Raw genomic sequence first — 21,951 nt, forward strand, 5'->3', positions numbered from 1 at the left:
ATCAGTCAGCTCTTCACATCAGTGAAGAATACTCCAAAGTATTGGAGTTTTGGCTTCAACGTCAGTCCTTCTAATGAATATTCAGGACTGATTTCCTTTAGGATGGACTGGTTGGATCTTCTTGCAGTCCAAGAGACTCTCAAGAGTCTTCTCTTGAGATGGTGTCATCTGCATATCTGAGATTATTGATATTTCTCCTGGCAATCTTGATTCCATCTTGTGCTTCATCCAGCCCAGCATTTCTTATGATGTACTCTGGATATAAGTTATATAAGCAGGGTGACAATATACAGCCTTGACGTACTCCTTTTCCTATTTGGAACCAGTCTGTTGTTCCATGTCCAGTTCTAACTGTTGCTTCCTGACCTCCATACAGTACAAAACAGCAAAAAGATAGGACACTTAAAGATGAACTCCCCAGGTCAGTAGATGCCCAATATGCTACTGGAGAACAGTGGGGAAATAATTACAGAAAGAATGAAGAGACTGAGCCAAAGCAAAAACAACACACATTCATTGTGGATGTGACTGGTGATAGAAGTGAAGTCTGATGCTGTAAAGAATAATTTGCATAGGAACCTGGAATGTTAGGTCCATGAATCAAGGTAAACTGGAAGTTGTCTAACAGGAGATGGCAAGAGTGAACATCAACATTTTAGGAATCAGTGAACTAAAATGAACTGGAATGGGTGAATTTAACTCAGATGACCATTATATCTACTACTGTGGGCAAGAATCCCTTAGAAGAAATGGAGTGGCCATCATAGTCAACAAGAGTCCAAAGTGCAGTACTTGGGTGCAATCTCAAAAATGACAGAATGATCTCTATTTGTTTCCAAGGCAAACCATTCAATATCACAGTAATCCAAGTCTATGTCCCAACCAGTAATGCTGAAGAAGCTGAAGTTGAATGGTTTTATGAAGAGCTACAAGACCTTCTAGAACTAACACCCAAAAAAGATGTCCTTTTCATTATAGGGGACTGGAATGCTAAAGTAGGAAGTCAAGAGATGCCAGAATAACTGGCAAGTTTGGCCTTGGAGTAAAAAATGAAGCAGGGCAAAGGCTAATAGAACTTTGTCAAAAGAACAAACACCATTTCCCAACAACCAAAGAGATGACTCTACACATGGACATCACCAGATGGTCAATACCAACATCATATTCTTTGCTACCAAAGATGGAAAAGCTCTGTATAATCAGTATAAAGTAAGACCTGGAGCTGACTGTGACTCAGATCATGTGCTTCTCATTGCAAAATTCAGGCTTAAATGGAAGAAAGTAGGGAAAACCACTAGACCATTCAGGTATGACCTAAATGAAATTCCTCATGATTATACAATGGAGGTGACAAATAGATTCAAGGGATTGGAGCTGGTAGAGTGCCTGAAGAACTATGGACAGAAATTTGTAATACTGTACAGGAGGCTGTGACCAAAACCATCCCAAAGAAAAAGAAATACAAGGAAGCAAAGTGGTTGTTTGAGGAAACTTTACAAACAGCTGAAGAAAGAAGAGAAGCAAAAGGCAAGGGAGAAAAGGGACGCTATACCTGACTGAATGCAGAGTTCCAGAGAATAGCAAGGAGGGATAAGAAGGCCTTCTTAAATGAAGAATGCAAAAAAAATAGAGGAAAACAGTAGAATGGGAAAGACTAGAGATCTCTTCAAGAAAATTGGGGAATATCAAGGGAACATTCCATGCAAGAATGGGCATGATAAAGGACAGAAACAGTAAGGACCTAACAGAAGCAGAAAAGATTAAGAAGAGAAGCAGTGCTCACACAGGGACCACAGCAGAACATTAGCAGCATCCACAGAAGGGATGGCTCATCTGTGAGGAGGTGTAATCAGCAGAATTTGGTGGTGGGTGTAGCCACTGTGGGAAAACTCATTGATTGAACTCTTGGGTTTCCTAGCAGGGAATATTGGGGAGTGATGGTTTTCTCTACCAAGAGAAGATCTGGAGAGGAGATCTGATCTCTGTGCAGAGACAACTATTTGCAAAAGTAGAAGCACCTGATGGAGACTCCTATAGGGAGAATGATCCACTGTACAGTGAAAGAGCTGTAAACTGAACTGCTCTTGGTTACTTAGCAGACACTAGATTCTTACCCTCAGGGAAGCCACTCCAACCCCTCAAGAGCACTAGGTCCTCATCTTTGCTGGAAGTGTTCTCTGAGAAAGCTGTTTTACTACCATAGCAGTGTAGTGTCTGGTATGATTGTGGAAGCTTTGAGTGTCCTTGTGTTTTTCTCTGAAAGACTGTACCTGATCTCTATTATATCTGGGTGAGTATTTGAAGGAATTTGAGTGGAATGTTGAAAATGTAGGTGCACTTTCCAATTCTTTAATATCTTCTCATGCATTCCTATTACCAGGGCATTTAAGAATTCCTGCAAGCAAGCCAGTACTCTGCATCATTCTCTAATCTTTCCTGTCCTTCAATTTGAAATGAGACTATTTTGCTTACAAGGAAATTGAGTACTTTTTAAGTGCTTAATAGGTACTTAAAAATGACCTATGCCAGGCCTTAGACGTTTTACCTTAAACATTTTATTTGTAATATTTTTTAATATTAGGACTATTAGACATGAGTATATCACATTTCTCTCAATTCACTTGCTTTGGTCTATTTAGCTGTCTACCTTCTTGTATTTTTTTTCACTTTGCTTATCCTGTGTAGGACTGAAACCGTGTAGTTTTCCCCTATTCTTTCTGCAGACAACCCAATTCTCTCATCTAGAAGAAACCCTCTTTCTTTCCTTCTAGATATTCTATGCGTACACTTTAATTTCCACAAAGTAGAACCAAACTACAAATAGTATTTTGTGTGTAAGTCTGAGGAGAGTTTCACTTTGCTAAAATGAAGAAGTAGGCAGGGCTGCATTCTTTTGGGAGGTTTTAGATGGGAGATTAATCCATTTTCTTGATTTGTCCAGCTACAAAGGCGTTGAGTTCCTTGGCTCCTGGCCCCATCTGTTTTTAACACCAGTGATGGCTGGTCTAGATTCTTAATTCCATTACTCTGATTCATCTGCCTCCCTCTTCTGGTTTTAGGACCCTGACTGTACCTTCCAGCTGGGATAATGTAGGATAATCTCCCTGTTCTGTGCTCTGCTGATGAACAACCTTAATTCTACCTGCAGTCTTAATTCTCTTTCCATGTCTCCTAATCTGTTCACGGCTTTGGGGAGTTAGGATGTAGACCTCTTGGGGGGCCATTCTTCTACCACAGAAGGGAATGGGAATCAGTCTCTACCTGGAAAGAACAGGTGCTCATGAAGGAGTCACTGAGGTCCACTAACTATGCAGACACTTCCTGTGGGATACATGCTGGGTACTCCCACTGCAGTAGAGATCAAATCCAAAGCTTGTTTCCTATGGAGACTGAAAGGACAGATCTGTGTACCAGAGAGTCTGCAGCTACTCTTGGAAGAAGGACATGATCCTTCTTAGATCCTCCTTTCCTTTGACCTGTGAGATTTTCTTGAGATTTCCTTATTTCCTACTTCTTCAAACGTCTGGTTGTAATTTGAGGTGCTATTAGGCCTGTTGTGAGAGTTGGACGGTGAAGAAAGCTGAGCCCCGAAGAATTGATGCTTTTGAACTATAGTGCTGGAGAAGACTCTTAAGAGTCCCTTGCACTGCAAGGAGATCCAACCAGTCCATCCCGAAGGAGATCAGTCCTGGGTGTTCATTGGAAGGACTGATGCTGAGGCTGAAACTCCAATACTTTGGCCACCTCATGAGAAGAGTTGACTCGTTAGAAAAGACCCTGATGCTGGGAGGGATTGGGGGCAGGAAGAGAAGGGGACGACAGAGGATGAGATGGCTGGATGGCACCACCGACTCGATGGGCATGAGTTTGAGTAAACTCCAGGAGTTTGTGATGGACAGGGAGGCCTGGTGTGCTGCGATTCATGGGGTCGCAAAGAGTCGGACATGACTGAGTGACTGAACTGAACTGAACTGATTAGATCTGTTACTTTCCATTCTTGTATCTGGATACAGAACATTCGGACTTAAAGACGGGTGCTGAAATTCTTCCTCTGTAGCCTGACCATCTTCTTAGCTTTGTATAATTAAGCATTCATGTTGTGCTGGTTTCTGAGTGATTTTTCTGCTTACATCAGTTTGATCTCTTTGATCTTCAGGGTTAAAATTGCCCTTCTCTCCTAAATGAACATATGAGACTGATTACTTGGATGCAACAGGCAAGAAGCAGATAGGCCAGGCTTAGCATGCTTATGATTCTTCTACTAGGCTAGGAAAAATACAGCATCCTTGATTTCTAAATGGCCAAATGCCCTCTACCTTTGAGCCCCAGATAAATATATCAATTACTTGAATTACATTTGGGTTAAAGCCTTTTAAAATTACAATCAATCAATTCAGATTCACTTCTTCTTAGTTAGGTTTCCTAAAAAGCAACCAGGAGAGACGAGTCTTTGTGTGCGAGTTAATTCCTGGAAGGGGATGCCAGGAAACCCAGAGTTACAGAAGTGAATCAGGGAAGGCAGGTGAACCACTACACACACATGAGTGGAATGACCACTGCGGACCACTTGGGCCACCTCTGCTGGGACAATTCTGAGGAATGATCTAGGCAGACTCTGAAAGGGAAGGCCACCTGCTTCTCACTGACCGAGGGTTCTTGCTGGGGCACTTACTAAAAGACTCTTGGCCTGCCCTGCACAACATTGACCTGTGGCAGAAGAGACGCGCAGGAAAAACTGGCACGTGGATGTGTCTGTAGGTTTCCTCTGGGTGGGCTGAGCGATTCAGCAGGAGAAGCGAGTGTCTGCTCAGTCTACTTGGTTCACTTTTGGAACCACTCTTCTATTTGGAACCACTTGTGCCCCATAGTGAATGCATTTCTCTTCTCTTGACTGGCCACTGTCTTGAAGAATCAACCTGTACATGGAAATTAACAATAAGGTGATTAGTGTGAGAAGCCACTTTTCCCATAGCTGCCATGATGAGTTCCTAGACCGCAATAGATACTCATCTTCCTCTTTAACTACACATTTTCTATGTGTAACTACACATCTTTATCCTCTGCCAGTACCTCTGCTTATTCATATCAGGACACAGATATTACATATCCACAGAGCATCCAAGCACTTGGCTACTTTGTCTAATCACATGATGGTTCTTGCATAAGTGTACTTGTGACCAGTCTCACTGACAGAGCCACTCAACCCCAACAAGTCTATACCCAGTCCCCCTTTGTGGAGCAGAAGCTGGTTTCTTCATGATGTTCAGGGTCAGTGATCTCTGCCTTATTTACTGCTCTTTTGGTCTACTCACCTCCTGGCCTGAGGTCCATAGCCTGACCACTTGTGGCTTTAGGTCTCTGGATCCTATTCTGTCCCTCCTGGTGGAAGCCTTCCTCTTTGGGGGTTCAGAATCACTAACCCTGCAGGGCCCGAAGTTGTGGGGACAGGAAGGACCTCCTCTCCTAGCGGCTCACCAGGTAAAATGGTGAGAAAACCTGTCCTATGTCTATCTTTTGTTCCAGAGAACTACAGTACTATATTCATAACCCAAATACAAAATAATAGAATATAATTTGCTTATGGTATTGCAGATACTGAATCATATCCCCAATGGACATGAGGCTAAACTGCTAAGATCCTGGATAACAGTCAGGCGAAGACAGGAAATACCGTGTTGAACTGTGCTGAGCCTAGGTGACCCTGTTCAACCTGAGGCTGAATATCTCTGAAAGGTCCCTCCCAGCTAGTCCGGGGCTTGTTTTATCTGCACTGTCTGCTCAGGAAGCCACTCCTCTTAAGGCTTTGTAACTTCAGGAGGTGGTTCTCCAGGTCATCACAGGGATGGGCATATATCTGTGGTATGTAGACTCAAGGTATGTAGATTCAACAGGATCAGGTTCAGATATTTATGTAAATGAACTGTGACCTCATCCATTCTGTGGAGATGGTACAGCTAATTGACTGACTCAGCAACTACAGGGTGTCTTCATTACTTTCTTTTTCCAGGGACTAGGGAAAGTGGTTCATTCTGTGGTTTCCACTGAACACATGTGTAACTGTAGTATTAATGAATTGGAGACCATCTGTAGTCTAAATTTTGGCATTTAAGAGTCATTTTGGTGGCTCTGAAGATTGTTCTGTAGTATATTCCAAAGGAAGTGCTTGCTGGAACAGGATTTTGGGTGTACGTAATAGCTTTTGAGCTTATTCTTGAAAGTCATTTCTGTTTTTCTTGTAATAATGAAGTCATTTTCTTGATAGAATTTAAGATTTCAACACTGCCTCCTATCTTAGTGTTGCTGTAGAATTAAGAATGATTTGGTTTTGTTGCTGAAGTTCTCAGGATTCTGTTCTACTTTGAAGTCCAGCGTGCCCACATGTTGCCCATTATATTTTTCTCTGGAAAGCTTGTTCTGAGGAATGCCCATATGGTGTAAACCATGCCTTGCAGGGGATTGACAGAAGAAAAGGGGGGTATAATAGATACAATATAAAAGATAATGTGTTTTTCTTCTACCATTTTGTCTTTTGCTGTACCTTGCAATTTTTGTGTGTGTGATAGCAAGGCATGATGTATTGGGTAAAAATACTGTGAGTAGAGCTTTGATTAGTCGGGTAACATATTCCCTTATCATAGGATGAGGTCTAACAGTTTCAGTTTCTGTGCTTTGGAACTATGACCTTCACAAGAGTTAATCAGTAGTTTTTCTCCCTCTGAGGGTGGACCAAGCTGCTTGAGTGAGTTGGAGTTGGGTATTTCCCTTCTGGGTCACATAAATTCTCATGTGAAGGTGAGAATCTGGTGTACTAGTTCCCTGAGGGTAGGTCTTATTAACAGAATGCACTGACCTTTCTAAACGGCTTTTTCTCCTTTCCCTGCCAGACACAAGAGCAGATTGTACTCAGATTTTTGCTGTGGGAACCCAGCTGAGGTCCTGTGGAGGAGAGTGAAAGTGAAAATTGCTCGGTCGTGTCCAACTTTTTGCAACCCCATGGACTCGTCCATGGAAACCTCATGATATTCTGAAGGCCTCCGATCGCTGAGTCCCACTGGAGTTCTTAAATCTCAAGTGTGTCTGCACTGAACTTTCAGAAATTGATCAAGTATAGTTCAGGTTTTCCTCCCCCTGCTGGTTCTCCCTGGGTTTTTCCCTTGAGTCCCTGCTCAAGTAAGCAGGAGCTCCCTCCATTTACCTCGCTCTCCAATCTAGGGGGCCGCAGTTTGCCCTGGACCTTCCTCTCTTGTGAGCATCCAGGAAGGATTGTCTATTTTTTTCCTCTTCAGTCTCAGTTATTTACTGGTTGTTAGGACTGAGTGGCCACCGCTGACATCCACACATGTGGCACTGGAATGTGGCAATCTCATCCGCCGCCGTTATGAATACTACCTACTTGTGCACCACGACCTAAAGTCTGAGATCTGTGGTGCTTAGCAGAAATTAAACCTTGGCAGAGAAGGTATGTGAAGAATGAAAGAGGCAAGAGTTAGTTGTGTTTTTTAAATACTCGATTTAACATATCAGAAGCTATTCTGGGAAGCACACAGTCGGTTATGACATGATGGGACTAAATGCCTTTTTTTTCTTTCTGGTCTGGAGCTGAGAAGCATATCAGATTTCCTGGGAGACATCAAGGCCCTCTGAAGGCACAGTCACATAGGGTGTAACATGTGATGACCTCACAGGACTTGAGGCAGCTCATTCCCTGAAGGAGGTCGGAGAACCTTGGGCAGCATCTCTATGTGATGGGTGCACGTGGGACATGACCCTGCCTCGTGGTTAGGGAGAAGTCCTCCTTTCTGTTCCTGGTGGGCAAGAGGGTCAGAGGCCTGAGTGCAAGCCTAGGCTCTGCCCTCAGGGTTCACGAGAGATTCCTAGGGACCCAGTGCAGGGTGGGAGAACAGAGGAAGTGACCTTGGCTGTATCTGTCTCAAAGTTCCCTTTACATGTGCCTGAACTATTAATATTTCCCAGCTCTCATCTGGCTCTTATGTCTATTACAGGGGCCCTCTTGGTATGGACATGGATCTGTAGACACTGGAATAGGGCATGAAGTGTAAGAAGTTTAGGGCTGTGTTGCTAACTGCTGAGTTCCCCCAAAGAGGGTTGGAAACCTACTTACCTCTGAGGGAAGGTTTGAATCTTCACGTTTTCCTCCGGCCCAGGGGATCAGGAGTTATCAACTGGTTTAATGGTTCCTGATCCAGCTGTAGTTGAAATTGAGACATGTTCCCTATTAGTTCTATGCCTCAGCTCCTTGTGTGATAGGTTTAAACTTGGTAAGTCTTCTGTAAAACTGCTCAAGTGGCTGGATGTGTAGTTGGGAAACTTACTGGAAATGCAATGCAAGCACTGTTCTGCCTTAGATGTTTTGCAGATTTTGTTACTGGGTCACCTTTGGGGCCGTGTGAATGAGAAAACTCAGAGTAACTATTGTAGTTTATCTACAATTTCCTTAGGAGGTATTGCTGAACTATGTTGCCCCCATCTCATGTTAACTTAGAAATGGATCATAAAGCTGAACTTCATGTCTTTGAGTAGGTAAACCAATACCAAATGGTAGTTAAGACTTTGTCTCCTTGCCCTTGATCATGGAGGCTAACTGACAGGTCTCAAAGGATGATGCATGCATGCATCCTAAGTCACTTCACTCATGCCTGATTCTTTGCGACCCCAGGGACTGCAGCTCGCCAGGCTTCTCTGTCCTTGGGATTCTCTAAGCAAGAATACTGGAGTGGGTTGCCATGCCCTTCTCTGGGGACATGTGCGCCTTCTCGAGAGGGTCTTAGAAGCCCAGGCAAGAAAGTGAGCTCAGTGGGCCTCCACGCTCCAAGGAATTAGCCAGAAATAGAGAGAGAGAGAGAGAGAAAGACAGAAAGAATAGAAAGAAAGACACGGGGACCCAAGCTCTGATGGAGCAATACTGTCTTACAAGGTGGTTATTCTCAGCAAAGATAAAGATGAAAATTCCAGACTTACAAAACATAAGATGATCCCTATCAAAGAGAGAGTTGCAAACAATCACCTTTTACTGCATGGCTTATTAAAAAGAAGAGGGTACTTATTACCGTAATGAGAAATGCCTGGATTCCTCAGCCCCTGGAAAGGTGTGCCTCTCCTCTTAATTCCTGAATATTCAGGAATTAATCAGGGCCAGAGGGTTCCTGACAGATCCAAAACAGCACACAGGAAGCCTTTTGTTAGATGCTTCCTGACAGAGACAAGGTAGTTAGTAGTGCTTTGGAAACAATCTGTCATCAATATTCCAAATTAAGGAAATTTAGTAATCCACTACCACTTCGGGGTTTTCTGTCTGGAAATGATAAAACTTACAGCAAGGCAGGAGAAAGCTTAAAAAAAAGTATGCCAAAGAGAGGATTAGTTGAGAAATCTCATGGGTATTAACATCAACCCTTGTGCTAGCATTGATCTATAGAGTTGCCTAGGTAACAATCAACCTGGATCCAGTGAGCCTCCCATCTACAGAAACAGATCTGAGTCCAGGCTTCCCTGGTCAGGCTGAGTCCTATAGCAACTTAAATTTCAGATGCTCAGTGATCTGCCTCTTTTTGAGGCAGGATGGAGATATTGATGGCTGCCACAAGTTGACAACTCACAACCATCCCAGGTGTAGCTCATCTGGGTCAACAGAAAAATGAAATTGCATATGGTGGAACATGAGAAGGCAAGAACAGAAGATTCGAAAAGCAATGGACCCAAGAAAATATGATGAAACTTGGCAAATTGTTCCCCTATCTCCTAATCTTTATTCTTGATGAGCTTTGGGAAAGAAGTATCCTTATCTCAGACTTATCCCCTCACTACAGGATAAATGGATATCCACAGTGATGAGGTCATTCAGGAGTATCCCTGCTACCTCCTTCCCCTGGTGATCATTGTCTCTCTGAATGGAGCAGCTTTGGGGGCATCTTCAGGCATAAGGTATACAGATATAAAGGTATCTTATATATATTTGTCAGTATTTTAAGTGGGACCTAAATGTTTATACTGCTTTGCATTCTGTGCTATGTGGATGCAAAGAGGGGATTGATATTTGGAAACATTTTTTTTTGTGTGTGTGTGTGATGATAAACAAGCCTGTAGTGAAAACTTAGGGGGAGCCAGAGTATCTGTTGAAGCCATCAATTACAAAGCAGGTCTAACCCTGTGAAGGAAAGAGGGAGTAAATGTTGGATAGGACATGAGCTAGACTGTGTTGCAGTACTAAGTGCCTTGGTGTCATCAATGGCAACTAAGAGACCAGAAATGACCCCACAGGAGACCCAGGTCTCCCAGGGATGGACCTTCCCCAGGGTCCCTGCTGTACTCAGTCATTGGTTGGAAACAACCCATGGGGGTGTGCCTCTAATGGTCATGAGGGGCCCCCTTGTGCTCACAGATCCACTTCTCTATCAGGTCCATAGAGCAGCCCATCATGCTTCCCAAGGCCTCCCTTTCAGAGGGTGTGAGCGGGGTGAAATATAGCTCTCTTTGGGGGGCTTGATCTTGGGTCACAACTGATACCTGTCTTCTCCCTTCTGCCCTCAAAATTCTCTTTACTCTTGGCTATCATCTCATCTGAAGACTGGTGTGGTGTGAGTGGGGTCTGAACCCTCACTAGGAGATCCTCATCAAGCCCGAGCTGCTGACTGTACCTGAGTTATAGTGAAGCAAGGGAAGGAAGTCTGAGGAGATGGTCAAGAGGGTCACCTGGGCTTAATATACATTATTCCCTGCTCCCATCATGTAAAAGTAGCCCAGCTTCTTGGCGATAGGTCAGTTATGCCTGTAACAATTCTGACTCATGAAATGACATGGTCTGTCTCTTGGAGAGATGGAGAATAGTACAGGTCAAGCTCTTAACTCTCAATTCTGGGAGCCAAAATGTCTTCCTACTATGTTCATCCTATATGGGATTGTCTGTGCTTCCTGGACTTGGGGGACTCTTTCCTTTCCCTGATTAGGGAAATTTTCAGCTATTATGTCTTCATATATTTTTTCAGGCTCTCTCTTTCTTTCTTCTCCTTCTGGGACCTGTTTCATGCAAACATTAGTGCCCTTGATATTGTCCCTGAGGTCTTTTAAACTGTCCTCATTTCTTTTCATTCTTTTTTTTTTTTTTTCTGTTCTGTGGTAGTGATGTCCATGACTCTATCTGTTCTTTTTTAATTTATTCTACCATTGATTCCTTCTAGTGTGTATTTCATTTCAGTTATTGTATTCTTAAATCAGTTATTCTTTGTATTTTCTGACTCTTTGCTTAAAACTTCTAGCTTCTCACTCTGCACTCGTTCTCCTGAGTTCTTTGTCTTTATTAATATGAACTCTTTGGGAGTAGATGCCTATCGTCATGTCACTTAGTTCTTCTGGGACTTTATCTTGTTTCTTTGTCTGGAACATGTTCCTCTGCTGCTTGATATCTCTTTGGCTTGGGGTGCTGGGATCTACAGCATCACTGATGGGTCCTTGAGGAGCACTGCGGAGACTCTCTGAGGCTTCAGCACTGTTGGAACTCTAGGGGAACTTCCATGTCTGGCAGCCAGGGACCAGAGTAGAGAGCACTCATTGCAGAGCCAGTGCTTGGTACATTCTCGGTTGCTGGGGCCTGCAACCCCAATGTGCCCTTGTAGTGGCAAGGCGCCAGCTGCAAGCCTTTAAACCTCTGTCTTACAACCAACCCATGGTGATGGGGCAGCAAGGGCTTGGGGCCAGCTCTGGGCTCACCAGCAGTTGCAGGGCCCGTGGCTGTCAGTCTTCCCCAGGTCACACCTACTGTGGTGGAGGCAGGTGACATGTGTTGGGCTGGGGATGTGCAGGTGACAGCTGGAGGGCCTTGCTACAGGAGGGCATGGTGGTGCCAGCCAGGTACAGAAGGCCCACGGGCAGCTTCGGGGGGCTTTGGCTCCCGTGCACTCACCTGTGGCTGCACACGCCCCAAATCGGGGCACGCACGCAGCTGTGGAGGCTTATTACAGGCATCAGGGTGGTGGCATTCAGGAGTACAGCAGGAGGGCTCACCCTGAGTGTGGGCATGGCAGTGGGGGCCGTCCTGGGGGGATTCAGGTTGGTTTCTTTCATTTACACACAGCCCACCTGATGCAAACAGCTGGCTCACTGGAAAAGACCATGATGCTGGGAAAGATTGAAGGCAGGAGGAGAAGGGGATGATGGAGGATGAGATGGTTGGATGGCATCACCGACTCAATGGACATGAGTTTGAGCAAACTCCGGAAATAGTGAAGGGGAGAGGGAAGTCTGCCGTGCTATAGTCCACGGGGTGGCAGAGTGGGACACGACTGAGGGACTTAACAACAACAACAAGCCCGAACCAACTGCTGGTCTCCGGGGATGGCAGGGAGGAACTCAGGCAGCTGATGTTTTACACTAGTGTGGCTGCAGAGACCTTGGGTGTCTGCTGGTGTGGGTCCCAGCCTTGCCTAGGGGAGCAAGGAGGGACTCGGGTGGCTGCATCAGCCAACAAAACTTCTTATGGGGTAGAATCTGCAGGGGCTGTAAAGGCTCCTGGCTGTCAGCTTCTTCAGTGGTGAAGTCAGCTGCGTTTGTCTGCAGAGCAGGTCACTGAGAACACCATTGCTCCTGTTGCGTGGCTGCTTTTGATAGCACCTGCTGCCTTTGTTCTTAGCTGTCTCTACATCTCAGCTCTGCCAGTCTCCGGGTGGGGTGGGATGAAGCGGGACATTCATCCTGTGCCCCAAAGCCTGCAGAAACGGATGGTTCACCCTGCTTTCCTTCCCCAGCAAGGGGAACTCTGGTTGAGGACTTAGCACTTCATGCTGGGCAACACCAGCCTGGGGGATGGATTGATGGAAGCATCCTTCTTTTTGTGTAGTTACCATTGAGGTTTCTATTCTATTGTATTACCAAAAACTCCTAAGTGGGCCCCAGAGCTCTCCTAGAGCTGTCTGTTCATGGATAGCTGCCTAATGGTTGGTCTCTGTTGGGGAGACAGAGTGGAGTTTCCTATATTGTCATTTTGGTGATGTCTCTCAAGATTTAGTATGGCTTAAAGTGAAACTGTGGAAAATTCTGAAGGAGATGGGAATACCAGACCACCTGACCTGCCTCTTGAGAAACCTGTATGCAGGTCAGGAAGCAACAGTTAGAACTGGACATGGAACAACAGACTGGTTCCAAATAGGAAAAGGAGTACGTCAAAGCTGTATATTGTCACCCTGCTTATTTAACTTATATGCAGAGTACATCATGAGAAACGCTGGGCTGGAAGAAGCACAAGCTGGAATCAAGATTGCCGGGAGAAATATCAATAACCCCAGATATGCAGCTGACACCACACTTATGGCAGAAAGTGAAGAGGAAGTAAAAAGCCTCTTGATGAAAGTGAAAGAGGAGAGTGAAAAAGTTGGCTTAAAGCTTAACATTCAGAAAACTAAGATCATGGCATCTGGTCCCATCACCTCAAGGGAAATAGATTGGGAGACAGTGGAAACAGTGTCAGACTTTATTTTGTGGGGCTCCAAAATCACTGCAGATGGTGATTGCAGCCATGAAATTAAAAGACGCTTACTCCTTGGAAGGAAAGTTATGACCAACCTAGATAGCATATTAAAAAGCAGAGACATCACTTTGCCAACAAAGGTCCGTCTAGTCAAGGCTATGGTTTTTCCAGTGGTCTTGTATGGATGTGAGAGTCGGACTGTGAAGAAAGCTGAGTTGCCAAAAAATTGATGCTTTTGAACTGTGGTGTTGGAGAAGACTCTTGAGAGTCCCTTGGACTGCAAGGAGATCCAACCAGTCCATCCTGAAGGAGATCAGTCCTGGGTGTTCATTGGAAGGACTGATGCTGAGGCTGAAACTCCAATCCTTTGGCCACCTCATGTGAAGAGTTGACTCGTTGGAAAAGACTCTGATGCTGGGAGGGATTGGGGGCAGGAGGAGAAGGGGACGACAGAGGATGAGAAAGCTGGATGGCATCACCGACTCAATGGGCATGAGTTTGAGTAAACTCCGGGAGTTGGTGATGGACAGGGAGGCCTGGCGTGCTGTGATTCATGGGGTTGCAAAGAGTCGGTCACGACTGAGCGACTGAACTGAACTGAACTGAAAGTGACGTACAGCTGATCCTTTGAACAACACAGGTTTGAACTGTGCAGGTCCACTCACATGCAGATTTCTTTCACTAAATACATACTACAGCACTGAATACAGGCATACAGTCCTACATGATCACCAGTTAGTTGCATCCGCAGATGCAGAACTGCAGTGAACAGGGCCAACTGGGTGGAGCGTGGCTGCTCCTAACCCCTATGTTGCTCAAGTGCCAAACTGACAAGGGGTGGACCATGCTGGTCTTTTGGAGTGTCAGCGTGGCCAGGCTACAGTTCCCACTTATTCAGTTAAACATTGGATATTTCCATGAAGCTTTTTATAGGATAGGGCTTCCCAGGTGGCACTAGTGGTAAAGAGTCTGCCTGCCAATGCAGGAGACGCAGGAGACAAGGGTTCAACCCCTGGGTCTAGAGGATCCCCCCGAGAAGGGAATGGCTACCCGCTCCAGTATTCTGACTTGGGAAACCCCCATGGACAAAGGAACCTGGCAGCCTACTGTCTATGGGGTCGCAAAGAGTCAGACATCGCTGAGCATGAGCAACAAGCAAGTGATTTTATAGAGAAATTAAAGTTCCACAGTCAGTTGTCTGTAGGTCAGGTAGATTGTTTTAGATAATCTTACGGGCCTGATTCAACCAGTTTAAATGATTGGAAGGTTAAGGCATTTCTCAAGATGTCTGTGGACGGAGTTTAGATAGATTTTGGATCTGCCTTACTACCACTGTATAACTCATTTCCTTGCAATCAATATCTTAATATATATATCTCCTACTGGCTGTTTTTCTGGTTGAACCATAATGAACACATCCTCTTGTTTAAGTACATAAAATCCAAGATTAAAAAAGTTTTTTTTCAATAAGAGTAATTCCAACCACACAGGGGGAAGGTGAAAAGGATTTCTATAACCTTTCAGGTCTGAGCCTTTGGCACCTGCTGTGCTTCCCAGGTGGCGCTAGTGGTAAAGAACCTGCTCGCCAATGCAGGAGACACAAGAGATGTGGGTTCGATCCCTGGGTCAGGAAGATCCCCTGGAGGAGGGCATGGCAACCCACTCCAGTGTTTTTGCCTGGAGAATCCCATGGACAGAGGAGACTGGTGGCCTACAGTTCATGGGGTCACAAAGAGTAGGGCTCAACTGAAGCGGCTTGGCGTGCACCCACGTCCCATGATTAATCCTCTTCTGCCATCTTGTGGTGACACTTGAACATTTACAATGATGACTGCTCAAGGAATACTCCTGAAAATCCTTAAGCAATTCTGCTGAGTTACCATCTCATAGGGAATGATGCCAGGATTACAATCAGGTGATATACATTTCTCTATTTCACCAGTAATGGGAGTTGAGTACCTAAATGCACAATGTGTTACCTTCCTATCTGAAAACAACATACTTAAAATGTGAACATCTGTGGCAACAGTCAGAATGAATATTTTTATATCAAAAGTTTAGAATTAGGAAAGCAACACTTTCTTTGTAGAAAAGCTTAATGCATTTCTCTCTTGAGATTCAAAGTCCCTCCTTTCTCACTATCCACCTCCCCATCCCACTCAACATGTGTTCAGTTGTCAAAAGGTCACCTAAGGTCATGGTTCAGGTGACTGAGCAAATGCAAAATGAACATAAAGGATTTGAGAAGTATAAGAATTAACTTGCAAAAGTTTAATTATAATGTACATTTTAATGTAATCTCCTTTTATACTCCATATATCATGATCATTCTTCAATGAAGATTGGCTTATTCCTTAATATATTGTGTAGTTATGTGTGGTATGTATGAACTACATAATAGTATTGTGTAGTGTGAATGAACCATCGTTTCATCTTCTCCTGATAGACAACTAGCTCAGAAGGTCTTAATGTCATTCTTAAACCTGAGCCATGATGATTGTTGCCCAGACTTTATGAATTTTGCTGCAGAAAGTTGTTGGTCAGAGGGTAATAACATTAAGATGGTAAAAGAGAAATCTAATGGGAGGAGGGTAGAGAATGACAAATCACCACCAGACTCCTTAGAGCTCCCTTGATTCTCAGGAGCTGCTATATGTGTGGATTTTAAGGCAGATAATTGAACTGGGAGGATGAAATTTTCTCAGTGGCGCCTCTCTGACTGGTGTTTGGAACCACATTTCAACACTGCTGGTGATCTTAACAGCCCTCATTTCAGTACTAGTTCACTACCCTAAACTAAGGAGATTCAACTCAAATTCTTTGCAATAGGAGGGCCATGTAAATAAATGCCATAAGATGAATATGCTATAAAAGCAAAATAAGAAATGGCTAAACCTTTTAGATGTATACTATTTGCCATGTACATAAACACAACTAATCTTCATGCTGACCCAATAAATTAGGTGCTATCATCTCATTCTGGAAAAGGCAAGCATCACCCCCTCTAGGAAACTTCTCAATGTTGACCTTGCCCTTTGTGGTACCTATGTACTCCTTTAAGGCACGAATGGGCTGTGAAATTGGTCAAATTGTTTGCCAGTGGTTAATAAGGTCATGAGAGAGGGAGAAAGTGGGAAACTTTAGTTCTACTGAAAGGTAGGTTGCCAGAGAAGATCCTTCTCTAGGGGAATTTCCCGACCCAGGGAGCAAACCTCCTGCACTGCTGGCCACCAGAGAAGCCCCATATAATACAGGATGCTCTAATAAACTTGTGCTTCATGTTAACAATGCATAACTTTATAAGTGCATATACTGAATTGATACAGGTCTAAATATGGGTAGATTTACACAGAGGTTCCTCTCTTTCTGTGGGCCCATGCGGAACAGCAATCACTGGCTGAGGGCTAACACAAGGGACGCAAACTCGCAGACACGTCCAGGTCTGGAGTCCAGTGACAGGCCTCAGGAGAGATGAGTGTGGACAACTGGAAAACAATGCATACTGAGATTGGGAGAGACAGAGATGCTAAAAAGTCTTCAACTGAATCTGGGTGGAATGCCAATAGCATCTTCTGGATAGAGTCCAAGAATCATCCGGAAGATGTGACAGGTAAGAATAAACTTAAAGTGAGACTCAAATAGATGTGAGAAGTGTACAAGGTGGTCACAATTTAGGGGGAAACCTGTAACAGGGTCAGTAGACTAGCTCTCACCCTCACTGCTGCACATGGTCCTGAGGTCACACATAATTTTCATCATTTTTCTTCCATTACTACACATTCTAGATTACCTGCCCCTTTGGCTAGTATTTTGCTGGATTAGACCACTTGCCCAGTGGCCTAGACATTTACCCTGAGTTTCTGATTACCAGAAGGGGCTATTGCCCTATGGATATATATGATCCCACGATATATATGATCCCATGTCACTACTTCTACTATCAGCTCTGACTTTCAAACACAATCAGATATTGCAGGAGAAGGAAGTTCTCAGCAATGCTGGTTTCCCATGTATCCATACATTCCTGATGGCCTTAGTGATGCAGTACTTAAGTGTGAAGTGTTAGTTCTTACTAGGGAAGAGTGGGCCACCTCTGTATACTTAAGAGTTCAGGGGGTCTGCAGAACCAACCCCCTCAAGGATTCTGGATGGGGAAATGTAGATAGTATTTTTTCAAACAGGGCCCTGACTTGAGCATAGCAGACCTGCCTTACGTGAAACTTGCTCAGTCATGTCTGACTCTTTGCAACCCCATGGTCTATATAGTCCATGGAATTCTCCAGAATACTGGAGTGGGTAGTCTTTCCCTTCTCCAGGGGATCTTCCCAACCCAGGAATCAAACCAGGATCTCCTGTATTATAGGTATAGACCAACTGAGCTCTCAGGGAGCCAGTATTTTGGCCTGGAGAATTCCATGGACTGTATAGTCCATGGGGTTGCAAAGAGACCTGCCGTGGCTGAGCGTTAAAATGTTGTTCATTGAATAAGAGGTTAGCTATGGATTTGTCATATATGGCCTTTATTATGTTGTGGTATGTTCCTTACATACTCAAGTTTTGAGTGGTTTTTTAATCTTGAAAGGATGTTAAATTCTGAAATGCTTTTCCTGAATCTATTGAGAGGAACATATGATTTTCATCTCTCACTTATTAATGTGCTGTATTACATTTATTGATTTACTTATGTTGAACCATCCTTGCATCCCAGGGGTAAATCCTACTTGGTTATGGTGAACAATCTGCTTAATGTGCTCTTGAATTCGGTCTGCAAATATTTTCTTTAGAATTTTTGCATCTATATTCATCAGGGATATTGGTTCGTGGTTTCCTTGTATACCTTTATGTGGCTTTGGTATCAGGGTAATGCTAGCCTCTTAAAATGAGTTTTCATTTTTAGAAAATTTTATTTTTTCCAAAAAGTTTGGAAGGATTGGCATTAATTAATTATTTATTTATTTATTTTTGGCATTAATTCTTTAAATGTTTGGTAGAAATCATCTGTGAAGCAATCAGTCCTGGGCTTTCCTGTGTTTATTATTGATTCAGTCTCCTTTTTATTGGTTTGTTCATTTTTTCCATTTCTTATTTAGTTTTGGTCAGTTGTTTAAGTGTGTTAAGAACTTATCCAGCATTTCTAGGTTCAGTTCAGTTGCTCAGTCGTGTCTGGCTCTTTGCAACCCCATGGACTACAGCACGCCAGGCTTTCCTGTCCTTCACCAACTCCTGGAGCTTGCTCAAACTCATGTTCATCCAGTCGGTGATGCCTGGATAAGATCCAACCGTCTTATCCTCTGTCATCCCCTTCTCCTCCTGCCTTCAATCTTTCCCAGCACAGGGTCTTTTCCAATGAGTCAGTTCTTTGCATCAAAACATCCAAAGTATTGGAGTTTCAGCTTCAGCATCAGTCCTTCCAATGAATAGCCAGGAATGATTTCCTTAAAGATTGACAGTTTGATCTCCTTGCAGTCCAAGGGACTCAGGTCTCTTAATTTTCTAGGTTATCCACAGTTTTTTGGCATATTTTTGCTTATAGTAGTTGCTCATGATCCTCTATATTTCTGTAGTATTGGTTGTAATATCTACCATTTCTGATCATATTTGAACCTTCCTTTTTCTCTTAGACAAGGTAAAGGTTTGTTTTGTTTCTTTTTGAAAAACCAGTTCTTATTTCATTGATAATTTCTATTTTTGTCTGTATTTATTCTCATCCTGATCTTTATTTTCTTCTCAATTTGGGCTTTGATTGTTTTTTTCCAGTTCATTGAGTAATAAATTGAGACGTTTTTCTTAATGTAAGCATTTTTCAATATAAACTCCCCTACTTGAACATGCATATTTCCATTTTCATACATTTCAAGATTTTCTTAACTTCTTGTTTCTTTGACACATTGGCTGTTCAGGGCTGTTTTAATTTTTACATATTTGAATTTTCCATTTCCCTGTTGATTTCTAGTCATGCCATTGTGAACAGGAAAGATACCTGGTATAATTTCAACCTTTTAAAATTTTCTGGGACTTGTTTTGTGACTTACCATATGTTGAAAGTGAGGTATTGAAGTCCCTTACTATTATTGTATGTTGTCTATTTCTTCCTCCATATCTGTTGTCGTTCAGTTGCTAAGTCATGTCTTTGTGATCCCATGGGCTGCAGCACGCCAGGATTTTCTATCCTCTACTCTGTTGTGGAGTTTGCTCAAATTCATGTCCATTGAGTTGGTGATGCTATCTAATCATCTCATCTTCTGCTGCCCTCTTCACCTTTTGCCCTCAATCTTTCCCAGCATCAAGGTCTTTTCCAGTGAGTAGGCTCTTTGCATCAGGCGGCCAAAGTATTGGAGCTTCAGCTTCAGTATCTACTAGTGTGTGCTTAATGTATTTATGGAGAAGGCACTGGCGACCCACTCCAGTACCCTTGCCTGGAAAATCCCATGGATGGAGGAGCCTGGTAGGCTGCAGTCCATGGGATCGCTAAGAGTCAGACATGACTGAGCGACTTCACTTTCACTTTTCATTTCCATGCATTGGAGAAGAAAATGGCAACCCACTCCAGTGTTCTTGCCTGGAGAATCCCAGGGATGGGATCGCACAGAGTCGGACACAACTGATGTGATTTAGCAGCAGCAGCAGTAGCAGCAGCAATGTATTTATGTCCTCTGAAGTTGAGTGCATATGTATTTATGGTTATTACAGCCTCCTGATGGGTTGACCCTTTTATAATTACACAATGGCCTTCTTTGTTACAGTTTGGACTTAAAGTTTGTTTTGTTAGATATAAGAATAACCCTCCTCTTCCAGTTTCCACTTGCATGAAATCACTTTGAGCCTACATGTGTCCTTGAAGCTGAAGAGTCTCTTGTAGGCAGCTTATGCTTGGGTCTAGTTTTTCTTTTTGTAATTATTAGTTCATCCAGTTACCTTGTGCCTTTTGATTGGAGAATCATCTATTACATCTAATGTAATTATTGGCAGGTCAGGACTTGCTGTTGCCAACTTGTTAACTGTTCTCTGTGATTTAGTTTTTCATTTGTTCCTTTATTGCTCTCTTGCTATCTTCCTTTTGAACTGATTATCTGCCATAGTGGTATGCTTTGATATTCTTCTCTTTATCTTTTGTATGTCTACTATAGGTTTGTGTCTATCTACTACAGGTTTTTGTTTGTGGTTACTCTGTGGCTTCCTCGAAATATTTTATAGATATAATAGTCTATTTTATGCTGACAGCAACTTAACTTTGATTGCATATGAAAACTCTACCCTTTTACTTCCCCCAAACACATTCTGTTTTTAATTTCACAAATCACATCTTTTTTATATTGCATATTTTTTATTAAGACTTATGTAGCTCTAGCTATTCATTTATTTGTCCTGTGACTATTTTGAGTAAAATTTATTTTTAATATCCTATGTATTCTATAACAGACATAGAATGTTAAATTTTATTTTAAAAATTTGCAGTCCTTTAATTGGTATCCTGAGATTCTTATTTTATACATTTAAATTATCTCAAGATTTGATAACAGTATTTAGATACATTGTAACCCAGAAATGAAAATATACAAAATAGTTCTAGGAACACATGTATTTTTATCTATAGATCCACTTATAAATCATACAAAGATACATATTTTTATTTTTTATTTTATTTTTAAAATTTATTTATTTTACTTTACAATATTGTATTGGTTTTGCCATACATTGACTTGAATCCACCATGGGTGTACATGTGTTCCCCATCCTGAACCCCCCTCCCACCTCCCTCCCCATCCCATCCCTCTGGGTCATCCCAGTTCACCAGCCCCGAGCACCCTGTATCATGCATCGAACCTGGACTGGAGATTCGTTTCACGTATGATAATTTACATGTTTCAGTGTCATTCTCCCATATCATCCCGCCCTTGCCCTCTCCCACAGAGTTCAAAAGACTGTTCAATACATCTGTGTCTCTTCTGCTGTCTTGCATACAGGGTTATCGTTACAAGTCTGCAAATGAAACCAGTTCATCTAGTTTCTTACCAAGGTATGACAAAAATATTTTATGCAAAAAATAAAAAATTGAAGCAGAAATAGACTTTCAACTTATGATTTTTAACATTAGCAAACTATAAATTGCTATTTCTGAAGCCTAAATCATAACTGTCCTCCCTTGCATTTTTGTCATGCTTAAAATAAAACATAAAAAGAACTCAACGCAATAAATGGAATTATTACATTTTAAACCATTTTAATGCAAAGCACAGCAATTCAAATCATGGTTTACATTTCTGTGTGTGTTTGTGTCGCTCAGTCATGTCCGGCTCTTTGCTACTCCATGGACTGTAGCCTGCCAGGCTTCTCTGTCCATAGGATTCTCCAGGCAAGAATACTGGAGTGAGTTGCATTTCTACTTCAGTTTATATTGCACTAAAATTATTTCACAAGGAAGAACTATTTGATGTATCATGACATAATACCTTAGAAACATTCTTTGATGTTCA

The sequence above is a fragment of the Cervus canadensis genome, chromosome 26 (genome assembly GCF_019320065.1).
Source record: "Cervus canadensis isolate Bull #8, Minnesota chromosome 26, ASM1932006v1, whole genome shotgun sequence".
Lineage (NCBI taxonomy): Eukaryota > Metazoa > Chordata > Mammalia > Artiodactyla > Cervidae > Cervus > Cervus canadensis.